The 11,693-nt window shown below is 44.3% G+C and overlaps 1 protein-coding gene and 1 long non-coding RNA gene across 2 annotated transcripts in view; one reads left to right on the top strand and one right to left on the bottom strand.

Moving 5' to 3' along the window:
* The window catches only part of hivep1 (HIVEP zinc finger 1), an 80,878-nt gene that overhangs the window by 33,480 nt on the left and 35,705 nt on the right, over nt 1-11,693 (top strand).
* LOC112488537 (uncharacterized) lies at nt 2,993-6,302 on the bottom strand. The gene is made up of 2 exons (XR_003052699.1): nt 4,142-6,302; nt 2,993-4,078 (listed from the first exon to the last, which is right to left on the bottom strand). It is a non-coding gene; the product is annotated as an uncharacterized LOC112488537 (long non-coding RNA).

Raw genomic sequence — 11,693 nt, 5'->3', positions numbered from 1 at the left:
TGACACTGGCTCTGCTGCTGGAGTTAAAGGTTTGGGAAAAGCTTTGGAAATTAAAAAAAGAAGCCAATGTTGGAGCGCCGGAAACACTTAGAAGCTGAATGTGTGGGGGCGCTTCACTGTGTGTGTGTGTGTGTGTAGCTGCCAGTGTGTGTCTATGCAGAGTTGGCATTGCTTAATGGCTTGCACAAGCATGGGCCAATGACGGAGTTGCCAGGGAAACAGAGCGGCATGAGCCTCGGTCTGCAGGTGCTGCGCCTCGTGTCCTACTGCTGGAAACTCCTACGAATGAGGAGGGGGAGGGAGGGGGGAGGGAGAGAGGTGAGGGGGAGAGAGGGCTGAAGACGAGTGAGGTCAGGAAATCATAAAAAGCTTAAGGGAAATGGTTAAATGCAAAGTCAGGATTTTTTTTTAATGAGAGTAAAGTTGGACTGAAATGGACAGAAGTTTCTGAGTGGAACTTTTCAGGGAAGTTCGGAGAATGAGAGCTTGATTTTTATGATGGTTTACATGATGGTTTCATGGTCTAAATGACCAGAGGTCTGTTTTTCTTTTATATATATAAAATAGATGGTAAAGCACATTCTGACCATAAATTATAACAGTTATATAACAGTTATTGTCAACACCATAGAGCGAGGTGTAAATATCTGCTGCCTCTTTATTAGTTTTTCAATTATTTCCGGCAAAATTAAATTTAGAAACTGTGAAGTGAAAAACCTTGAAAGTTAAGATTTCAGGATTGAAAAGTTTAAGGTAAAACGTTGACTGACCGATGTAAAAAGATGGATAATATGCTCAGGGATTGTAGGCTGCAGTACCATTTCTGACCACTACTCTACTGTTATATATGTTTTCCCATTGTGCTGAGGTTAATTACTCTTTGAGTAACTGGTGTAAACTGAACCACAGCCTGGTTCACGTCAAACTTTGATTCTTGTTTCTTCCTCAAGTTGAACAAAAAGCCCAAATTAAATGTAAAAAAAAAAAGAGAGAAGCAGCCTGACCGCAACCAAGGTCAGACTTCTGAGGAGCAGGAAGGAGAAACGTCTAGATGAAGGAGGCAGAGGAGGAGGAAGGAGAGGCAGCAGTGCTGCTGGGTTCATCCTGGAGTCAGGTTGGAGGTTTGACAGAGATACTGCACAGGCGGAGGCTGCGCCGTAACATTTGTGTGACTGTCAGTTTAAATCTCCGCCGTTTCCACCGTCTGTCTGTCTCTGAGTGACAATCCTGGAGTTGTGCTCCGACACTCCGGGCTGTGATTTCCTCCTTTCTCCTCATAAATCTTTCATGCTCGGTCCGTTAGCGGGGGTCGTGCGTTAGAGGAGCGTCACGCACCCGTGACCTCCCCCTATCTGTGTGTTTATGAACACATTCACTCTGCTATTAGTATTAATGAGAGCAGTTTGCTGCGGAGGCATAATAGCTGTGTGCATAATGAATTCAATGTCAGCGTCTTCATTCCGTACACGTTCCTGTATCAAGAACAGAATCTTTCTTTTTTTTTTTTTTTTTTTTTTTTTCTTTCCAACCACAACAAGATGTTGTAGAGACTTTGAAGCTCGTAAAGGCGGAGCTGAAGCTTCAGGAGACTTCGTCCTTGAGTCGCGGTGACAGGTGTGGAGCTGCTGAGCTCACCAGATGTTCAGGTGGAGGAGGACAGAGAGTACACTAGGGGGACAGAACGGGTGAGAAAGCAGAGGTCTGACAGTCTCGCCTTCTTTAAGGTCGCACCGTGGGCTGTTGTTTATCAACAGTGACACTCAGTGGTTTCTCTGCCGCGTGGGACGCCTGTCATCCCCACTGTCGGACAGCCGGCCAATCACAGAGCACAGAGACTGTGTTGTTGCGTTCCTCCAGTGTTACATTCATGAGAGGGGGGGGAGGGTGAGAAGTGGGGTATGACTAACCAACTGAGTAACTGTCAGGGCTCGTGGGACTCTGGTGCTTTTCTTTGCAGATGACGACCACACTTTTTTAAAAAAGCTGTCAGAGCAGAAAAAGTTTGCCTTAAAGACAAAAAAAAAAAAAGAGAATCTTGTCTTTGATCAGAGGCAGTTCCTAAAACTGGCCCCTCCATCAGCACCACCTCCGCCGTAGAAGGTGGGGTGGACTTTAACAAGGCTGCAGATTGAGAAGCAAAACAAACAATTTGCGGTGATTAGAGAAAATTGGAACGAATCTTTGTGTCGTCGTCCTTTTCTGCTGTGACACGGTTTGCTGTTTCCACACTTTCACCTAGTAGTCCAGGTACAACGTGGTACCCTGTCAGAATGTCACCTACTTTCAATGTGTGTACACAGCACAGTTAAAAAACTGCAATATGTGCAGTACTGTCTCGTATATTTTAGCTCCATAAACAGAAAAATACTGAGATTCAAAACACCTAAAGAACAGTAACAGTAGAACAAGAACAGTGAGATACAGTATGGTTTTTCTTTTCAAATTATAATAAATATAATAGCAACAGTATTTTTACAGGTTTTTAAGTCCAGAGATGATGTGTTTTTGTCAAACGCTTTTGCAGAATGAAGGCCTGAAAGCAGAAAGAGAAGTAAAAAACAAATCTAAAGTGAGGCAAACACTTGTCACTTTAGTTCATGAACACGTCAACTGTTTAGCACTGGGGCAGAAGTCAGATCGTAAAACAAATTCCCATCAAACACCGCTGACATAAAGCAGCAAAAAGTCATTCGCAAATATTGTGTAATTTTTTGGAAGAATCTGACCAACGTGGACTCTGAGCAGTGGAAACACACACACACTCACACACACACACGCTGGCTTCAGTCGTTCATCCGCAGTGAGCAAGATGCTGAATAATGGAGCTGAGACCAATATAAGTCCAGACTGTGGGTGTTTTACAGGAACCAGCGGACCCTTCACAGGTCAGCAAATAAAACCCCTCTGTGGGGCCTCAAAAAAAAAAGAAAAAAGGAAGTGAAACCTGACGGCTGCTCCTCGCGTGGAGTCCTGCCTGGTCTGTTCATTCACAAACTCCCCTCTTTGTTTGGATCGTTTCCTCACTGCCCGTCCAGGCCGGTTGCCATCGGTCATGTTTCATTTGTTATCTCCGTGGCGTGTGAGTTAATGTGGCCCAGAAGTGTGTGTCAGGGTGAGGAGGTGGGCTCCTCAGCTGCTCCGACCCACAGGGTTCTGTCAGGTCGATGGCGAAAGACGGGGTCAGGGTCAAAGGGTCAGGTCAGTATTTTCAGGACATATTGACGTCGTGCGTTGATGGACCAGGCTGGATGTGGATGTGTGTGTGTACGTATGTGGAGGCGGGGTCAGGAGGTCGTCGGCGGGAACGGCAGTGAATCTGCAGCGTCTTCTTTGGCAGATGAATTCCTGAGGTGTTTTTCTCTCACCTGATGTCGACAGAAGTGATTGTTGTTTTATGTTCGGGTACGAAAACGCTGTGCGTGTCAGTCTTCTCCGTACGTCATCACCAGATTCCACAGAAAAGTATTGCAGTTCTTGCTCAATGGCGTACGGGTTTACTACTGTCTGTTTTTATTACATTTATGTCACTCACCTAAGTTAAATCAAATAATTTCAAACTCTGATAGAACTGAAAAATATATAAGAACCTACATTGAAATATATCTATATATATTTGTATGTCTATACATATGTTTACATATACACACATATATCAATGTTTATGTATGTGTATATATGTATATATACAGTATAACGAAGGCAACACTTCTTCCTCCCTGCAGTAAATGTTGTGTCTAAGAAACATATTCAAGAAAATATTTTAAAAATATAAGCAGGTTTATTTCGTTAGTCGTGGCTTAAAAAGTTTCTGAGCTCAGTTATCGACTGTTGAGTTGTTACAAACTCATTAATAAAAAACCCCAAAAAAAAAACCTCTCAGTTGAGCGTTAGAGAAATGGTCTCATTAGAGACACTGCCTTAATGATCCAGTCCAGTCTCCAGTGTTTTCAGACAAACTCTAATGTATGAATCCACACTATACGTTCACTTCTCCACTGAAAAACATCATTATATTGTTTTCCCCTAGTGGCGATTTTCGACTTTAACTAGCAGTATTATCTAATCATTTGACCCATAACTGCTGCAGTGGAGGACGTAGCTAACTTTAACTGGCAGTATTATCTAATCATTTGACCCATACATTTAGCTTCATGACCCCCTTTGGAACCACAATCCATCGCTTGAGAATCACCAAAATGTTAAGCTGTTGAGCTAATGTTAATGTTAAGATCTCCATCTCTTATTTATCTATCTACGTATCTATCTAAATGTGCATTACTGCCACCTATTGGCAAATATGTTTTCATTAATATGCCTCTCCTCGGGGGTCACACAGAGGCTCTCGGCCTCTAATGAGGAGAATCTCACTCTGTCAGGTCAGCAGCAACAGCCGCTTCTTGGATTTCTTTATTTATTTATTTCTGCTTTTCCGAGACGGGAAAGCTGTCGGTGAGCAGCCTTTGCCGCAGTTGTGTCTTCCCAGTCATGGAAAATTAAAAAAAAAAAAGGGGAGTGAGAGCCGCAGAGGAGGAAGAGTGGGATACGTTTGGAACGGAGCCACAGTTAAAGGTGTGAAGGAGAGGAGGCGGAGGAGGCGGAGGAGGATCCTGTCCTTTGGAAAACACTTCGTTCTCTTGTGAAACTCCTCTGTTCTCCTCCTTCAGCCTGTGTTGCCCTGGGGGGAACATTCCAGGGGGTTGAATTCTGGGGTATTCTCATTTACGTCCAAAAAACAAAACAGAAGAAAAAAAAATCAGTTTCACTTTCAAATCTCACATCCTGTCACGTCTTCACGCTTTCGTTTCCACCTCACCTTCTCCTGCCCCGTGTCCTGACCAGGGTTTGATCCAGACACAGGAGTGTGTGAGAAACATGCAGAATGTGTTTAAGGGAACGTCATGACTAATGGTATGTGTGTGTATGTGCCGCAGGTGTTGCATTAGTTTGTTCTGACTGTAAATGTGTGTGTCTGTGTGTCTGATTTAGTAGAAAGAGGAACGACGTGGCGGTGCATCAGCGAGCGAGTGAGCGCTGATGATTTCACTTCCGGCTCATGTTGTGTTGGAATCTCCGACAATGATCCACGACCTCTGTGACCTTTATAACGTTGCCCTGCAGTAGATTGACTTTTGTGATTATTCATTAGAATCTGGCTGAAAGAATTACTCGTCCATCCTTGTACCGGTTTGCAACTGTTTCTTGGGTAAAAAAAAAAAAACAGTTCTAGGGGTTTCTTCTCATTTAATGAAATATAACATGAAGTGTTTGCGCATTTTTTCACTTTCAAAATTCATCAAGCGGGCCCGATTTTACCTCCCAACGGACCATTTTTGGCCCGCGGGCCGTATGTTTGACACCCCTGGTTTAAATAGTTGTTGTTTTAGGATGAAACCATGGATTGAATCCACGCTGTTTTCGTCTCTATGTGTGGTTTCACAGCAGCTGATGTGTGGGTGTAGCAGCGATCTGTGTCTCCGTGTCTCCGTGTCTCCGTCTTCTTCTGACTCCACAGATCATTCCTGCCTCACTTCTCCTTCTCCCGTGAGCACCTTCATTAGTCGGACTCTGTGCGTCGCCCGCTCGACCTGCGAGGACAGGATCAATGGGACGCAGGAGTATTTATAGGCCGCGGTAGCTTTTCTACGCCACAAGGAGGTTGGCGGCTAATCTGATGTTGACAGTGTGTGTGTGTGTGTGTGTGTGTGTGTGTGTGTGTGAGGGACTTACAGGAGCTTTAGCCTGTGTACTGCTTTGTTTTGCTGCTGCCTGTTGTTTTTTATTGTATAAATAGAACAGCTATTCAGCTGGAGGGGAAGTCAGAGCTCAGGCAGGGAAGGAGGGCTTTCCCTGATTTAGAGTTGGGATTGAAAAAAAAGAGAGAGTGAGGAGGAGGAGGAGAGAGAAGGAGGAGGGAGGGAGGCAGGAACTGGAAGGCAGGGTGGAGAAAGAAGCGTGGAGGCTCGCACCGCTCAGTGCAGGAGCCGCAGGAGAAGTGAAAGCACAGAGACACAGCTGTGTGCTGAGGACAGACGGCAGCCAGGCGCTCGGCTTCCCGTTCTGCCGTGGCATTTCGCTTTTACTCTCCCCTCATCCTGCGTGTTACTGTGTGTGTGTGTGTGTGTGTGTGTGTGTGCAGCGGAGCGAGGCAGAGGAATGTCAGCGGTTATTAGTTGGAAAAGTGTCTGTCTGGGTCAGGAATCTCAGGTGTTTCCCCACCAGCGTGTCTGAAACCGGGAGGTAAACCAGCGGCGGCGGCGGCGGTGGTAGTACAGGGTGTTTGCGTCACTTCCTGCTCCTCTCAGGTACAGTGCGGTGCAGAATCTTGTTGTTTTATTTTGTCTTGATGTCTCTGCTGCAGGCTCTGTGTCAGCGTGGACTCTTTGTCTCTGTCTCTTTTATTTGTTGATATGTTTTCACACCCCCTCGACCCCCCCTTCCTTCCTTCTTCTTTCACTCGGTCTGACTGACGTCACTGGACGGCTGTGAATCAGCTGGTTTACATGCCAGTGTGTCCCTGGCCATGGAACTTAACTCCAGTGGCTGAGCTTTTGATTGAGATTGAAAAAAGAAGAAGTAGCTCCAAAGGAGTGTGTGAGTGAACAGGTGTGAATGACTGTGAATGTTGTTGTGAAAGCACAGGTCTTTGAATCTGACAGCAGCAGAAAATGATCATCCACAGGAAGTAACTTTTTTTTTGACAGATCATTACTAAAAAAAAACATTCCAAGAATGAAACGTTTTAGCATCTCTGCCCAGAAGCTGGGCTTAAAATAACAACAAACCGCGTGAGAAATGATTATTGACTTATTTTAAGCAAAATATGATCAGCAGAAAAAGTTTTATTTTTAAAGGAAATTGTGTTACATAGAAACAGAATGGTTAGCTAAAACTCTCAACAGGAACAAAATAATGCTTAAATGTAGCTAAAAGTGGAGCCTAGCTAATAGCTAAAAGCAAGTGGCTTAAGGTTAGCTGTAAAATAGCCAAAATAGCTACAAGTTAACACAAAAAGTATTTACACAAACCACAATCAAAGAGATAAGAAAATGTGTCAGTCATGAAAAAAAAAAAATCCAAATTACACATGGTAAAAGAAGTTACTAAAAGTTAGCCTAAAAAAAATTTAAATACATATATGTTAGCCAAGGTGATGGCTAAAAGTTAGCTCAGAAAAGTACCCAAAAGTTACAAAAAGCTGTGGTAAAATTTTTTTTTAAAAAGTATTAAATAATAATAATAAATAAATGTATATTAAAGTTTTACACAGTGAATTTACAGGCCTGGTCTGGACCAGACAAAACCTGTCCATGTCCCCTGATAGGCCCTCACACCTCATTTTGGACACCTCTGAATGAGTCAGTGATAAATATTGTCAATGTGTCACATATTTGTGTATAGATATAAAGACACATCTGTGAACTCCAGCCGTTTTTATGATTCATAGCCCTGTAAAAACAGAGACCAGTTTCAACTGGTTTTCACCAGTTTCATTCAAACCAAAACAAATTCTACCGATTCAGGTTCAGCACCTGTCAGAGTCACAGTCTTCATCACAGTCTTCATCATCATTATTGCCTTCTTGGTTGAGAGGTTAACAACCCCGGCAGCTGACTGACCCTCTACTGTCCCCGGTCATCGTCTGACTGTGTGCCTCCCTTCATCTTCCTCCTCCTCCTCTTCTTCTTCTTTTTCTTCTTCTTCTTCTTCTTCATCTTCCTCCTCCTCCTCTTCTTCTTCTTTTTCTTCTTCTTCTTCTTCTTCATCTTCCTCCTCCTCCTCTTCTTCTTCTTCTTCTTCTTGTTCCTCCTTGTCCAAACCGTTGCTCCAGCTGATGCATGACATGAGCGGGAGGACGGGACGGGATCAGCTCATGTTCTGCAGCAGGAGATGAGCTGAAGGTGTTACGCAACCGGCCGAGTCCAGAGATAGAGCGGAGCAGAACGTCTTCTCTCTTTTTTATCCTCTCTCTCTTCTCTCACACAACATGAGCTCATCAGGACGCCTTAACCCCCCCCCCCTCTGTGCTGCTTCATGTAAGAATAGATGTGCTCAGACCAGAGGAGACACACATGGTGAGGTCAACGCTCTCATCACTCTGTTTGTCTGTGATTTGATTACACACCTCCAAAAGCATCTTCCTGTTAGCTCAGCTGGAAACTTCAGGATTTTCTGTGGCTCTGGTTAATCAGCTGCTGTCCAAACACTTCCTCTTTGTCACTTTTGTTTTTTGCAGGACTGATAAAGTAACTAAGGCTGCAGGCAGAACGGGCTCTGATGTCATCTGTTGTAAATTTGCATAGAAACAGACAAGTGCATCGGTGATGGGCGAGGGAACTGCAGGAACTCAAACATTTTAATTTCAGGAAAGAAAAATAAAACTAGAACGCACTAAACATCCTAACGCTTAAACTTTGGCAAAATGTTTATTTTGAATTCTAGCCACCGGCCACATTGGATGGTTCGGTGGGCCAGATCTAGCCCGTAGGCCACGTGTTGATAATCACTGTGCTACTCCATCAGGAATGATCTGTTGCATGGACACAATAACTACAATCTGAAACAACTATAACATTTGTTTTTAATTTCAAAGGTCTTTAGAAGACAGAAAAAAATTAAGAGAAAAGTCACAAACGTAGAAACGGAGGAAATAGAGACGGTGCGTTTTTACAGTAAACCAGGCCAGAAATAGATTCAGAGGAATAGAACAGAGGCTGGAGATCTGTCACACTTGGTCTTGTGATTTCGGACCATCAGAGTAATCCACCGAAACAAACATCGGTCGTGATTCTCCAAAGACTAAACCTGAATCGACTCAGGATGTTCTCCAGGAATGAAGGATGTCTTTGGTGCGGCCGTTGGTTCTGTTGGTTTCAGCCTCCTCAGGTGTGACGGCTCTTTGTTTTCAGCTCTTTGTGTTGTGTTTACCGACAGGAAGTGATTTGATGGAGTTGTGTTCATGTCGTTTAACCAAACTCTCAGTCTGAGGATGTTATCCAGGGATCTTCTTCCTTTTTTTCTGCCGTGTTTTTGCCGAGAAGGTAATTGTCAGCTGCTGCTCCGACTGCAGAGCTGGAAACAGTTCTGGTTCCACAAGAGTCAGAACTGTTGGTTGGCTGTTTGGTTTCCATGTCCTGGTACTGTTTTTAAACTGTGATAGACGGAGGAGAGTGGGCGGTCGAGGTGTAGAGGCAGAGAAGGAAGAGGAAGAGAGAGAGGGGGGGGCAGAAAATGGTTAAAAGAAATGGGGGAGTGAGAGAGGAACGAGGGTGACTGCAGGACACAACAATCAAAGAGGAGAGAGGGACAATAAGACGAGGAAGCTGAGGACTGAGGAAACATCAGGGGGAGGAGGAGGAAGAGGAGGAGGAAGATGAAATGAAAACAGTGAGGGAACGCCATGTGTCTCACGCTGGGTGTCATTATGTAACGGTACCTCCTGCCCACTGCTGATGGCAGAGGAAAACACAGAGAGAGAGAGAGAGAGAGAGGGAGCAGTGAATGGCTCGGACGTGGGTGGCAACAACAGCAGCTCAGAGGAAGAAGCAGCCACAATGACCATCACATCAGAGGCGGAAAAAAACATCCTTCTACCTCCCTGTAATTCCCAGAATTCTCCCTGCTGCAGATGGTCGCTGTTTGTCAGATCCGCTATTAGACACGCAGGCTAGAGACCTAAACCAACACTCCATAGTCTCTGGGTTTTATTTTTCTTTTTTTTTTTTTTTTCTTCGTAATCAGGCTAGCTCTGGGAGCGGGATGTGATCGTGGACGTTGTTCTTCATGAGGAGTTTTTGAGTCTTTAGTCGCGCTTTTATCTTGGTCCAAGTGTTCTTGGAAAACCCGAGTCCGGTTTCCACCAACAGGGGGCACCGCCACCTCTGGGCTCTTGGCGTCCAGCTGAGTCCCCGCGCTTACCACCTGGAAACCCATTAGAAAAGGTGATCTGGTGTTTGATCTTGGTGTTCGTGTCCACCAGGTGTCCCTAAAAGAAAACCGTCCACTTTGGTTCTCTGTCAGTTGATGGATGATGATGTCATAGATGATGTCATAGATTATTATATGAATCCACTGCTGTATATGTGATTGAGTGTACTTCGTACTTAGCTAAAACCAATGACGTTTCGTAGTGCTAAAGCTAGTCTTTGGTCTATGTGAGGCCCTAGAACCACGATTTGAAGACCAGTTATCACGGGGGCTTGTTACTTAGAAGGTCATGCAACCCTGGGGTTAGTAATTCCAAAACCTTTTAAAAGGTTAATTTATCAGGTGAAGTCATTGGTGGAAATTCCTCCGTGTGGTTGAGAACTGTGAGTTGATGTGTTGTACGACATCACACTTCTATATCAGGACTTCCCTCTGGAAGTGAATCTAAACTCAGTGACTTGTTTTTTTTTTTCACATCCCTTGAGAAAGGTTCATTTCTGCCACCAGTGCCGACGCCTCGCCAGTTAACACACGCAGGGTCGTCTGTGGTGCAGCGGCCGCCGAGACACGTCCCTCTGTGTTTACATGCAGGAGCAGCCATGCAGCGGATATGTGAGAATGTGTATGTGCTAAATGAGCTATACAAGCAGATGGATGTCTGAACACAGAGAGAGAGAGACAGAGAAACAGAGAGAGAGAGCCCTGTGGGAGTCTAGCAGAGTCGACCTCTGCGGGGTGAGCTGAAGGCGCGCTCTGACATCATGCTGTGAGCCGCAGATGCTCTGCTTTGTGTTGTACGTGTAAAGCTGCCTTTGAAAATGTTGCGTCCATGTTTGATGACATCACAGAGACGCTGTGAACAGGTTGGATTAAAAAAACCAGCTCAGATCCCCAGAGGTGTCCTGTCAATCAAACAATCACTCATGGCTGCCGTGAGGTCGTTGTGATGTCAGTGGCGTTGGTGCGTCTCCTCACCAGCGTTGTGAATGGTCGCTGCTCCTCGTGTACGATTCTTTTTATTCCTCTTATATAAAACCAACCCACTCCTGCTCCATGATCGTCTCCGTCTCTATTTCTGGAAGATACGATGACGAACGTTCTCTCTGGACAGGTGGAGTGAGAGGAGAAAAGTTTTTCAGAATTATTTTTTTTTAGATTATGAACTAGTTCCAGGAACACTGCACGGTACCAGGGGCAGCTGGTATCTTTATCACTGAAATGAGGAATTCTGTGAAATATTTAATACTGTGTTTTGGCCCTAAAATACTCTAGACACAAGAGTATTAGTAGTAGTAGTACCACTGTGGCAAAAATTGAATTCCCAAAAGAACTCTTTCTGAATGTTTGGTTAATTTAACAAACGTTATTGAAGTTTTTCATGGAATTTTTTGCAGCTCGAAGTTCAATATTTATTCAAATTAAACAAGAAGTCCAAGAACTTTTTTTTTTCATTTAGAAAATATTTAAATGTGCAGCCTGCATGTAATTCTGTCTTCTTAAATTTTTGTAATACTTTTTGTCCCGGAAAACGACTTTTCTAAAATGAAATTCTCTGGATTATAACCAATAGTTTAAATAATGACCTCAGCTCTCCTGGTTCTTGAGGAAGGAGCAGATTCTTGACACATTAACACATGATGTTGATGTGTTTCCTGCCATTAACACATGCCTCCATATGTTCATCACTACCATCACAACAACCTTCATTAACATCTCAGCTCCTCCCCCGGGGCCAAGCGGTGGGAGGCGGCGGACGGAGAGGAGTGACG

The sequence above is a fragment of the Cynoglossus semilaevis genome, chromosome 18 (assembly GCF_000523025.1).
Source record: "Cynoglossus semilaevis isolate Cse_v1.0 chromosome 18, Cse_v1.0, whole genome shotgun sequence".
Lineage (NCBI taxonomy): Eukaryota > Metazoa > Chordata > Actinopteri > Pleuronectiformes > Cynoglossidae > Cynoglossus > Cynoglossus semilaevis.
The sequence above is the reverse complement of the archived record's forward strand: the minus strand, read 5'-3'. Positions and strand labels throughout refer to the sequence as shown.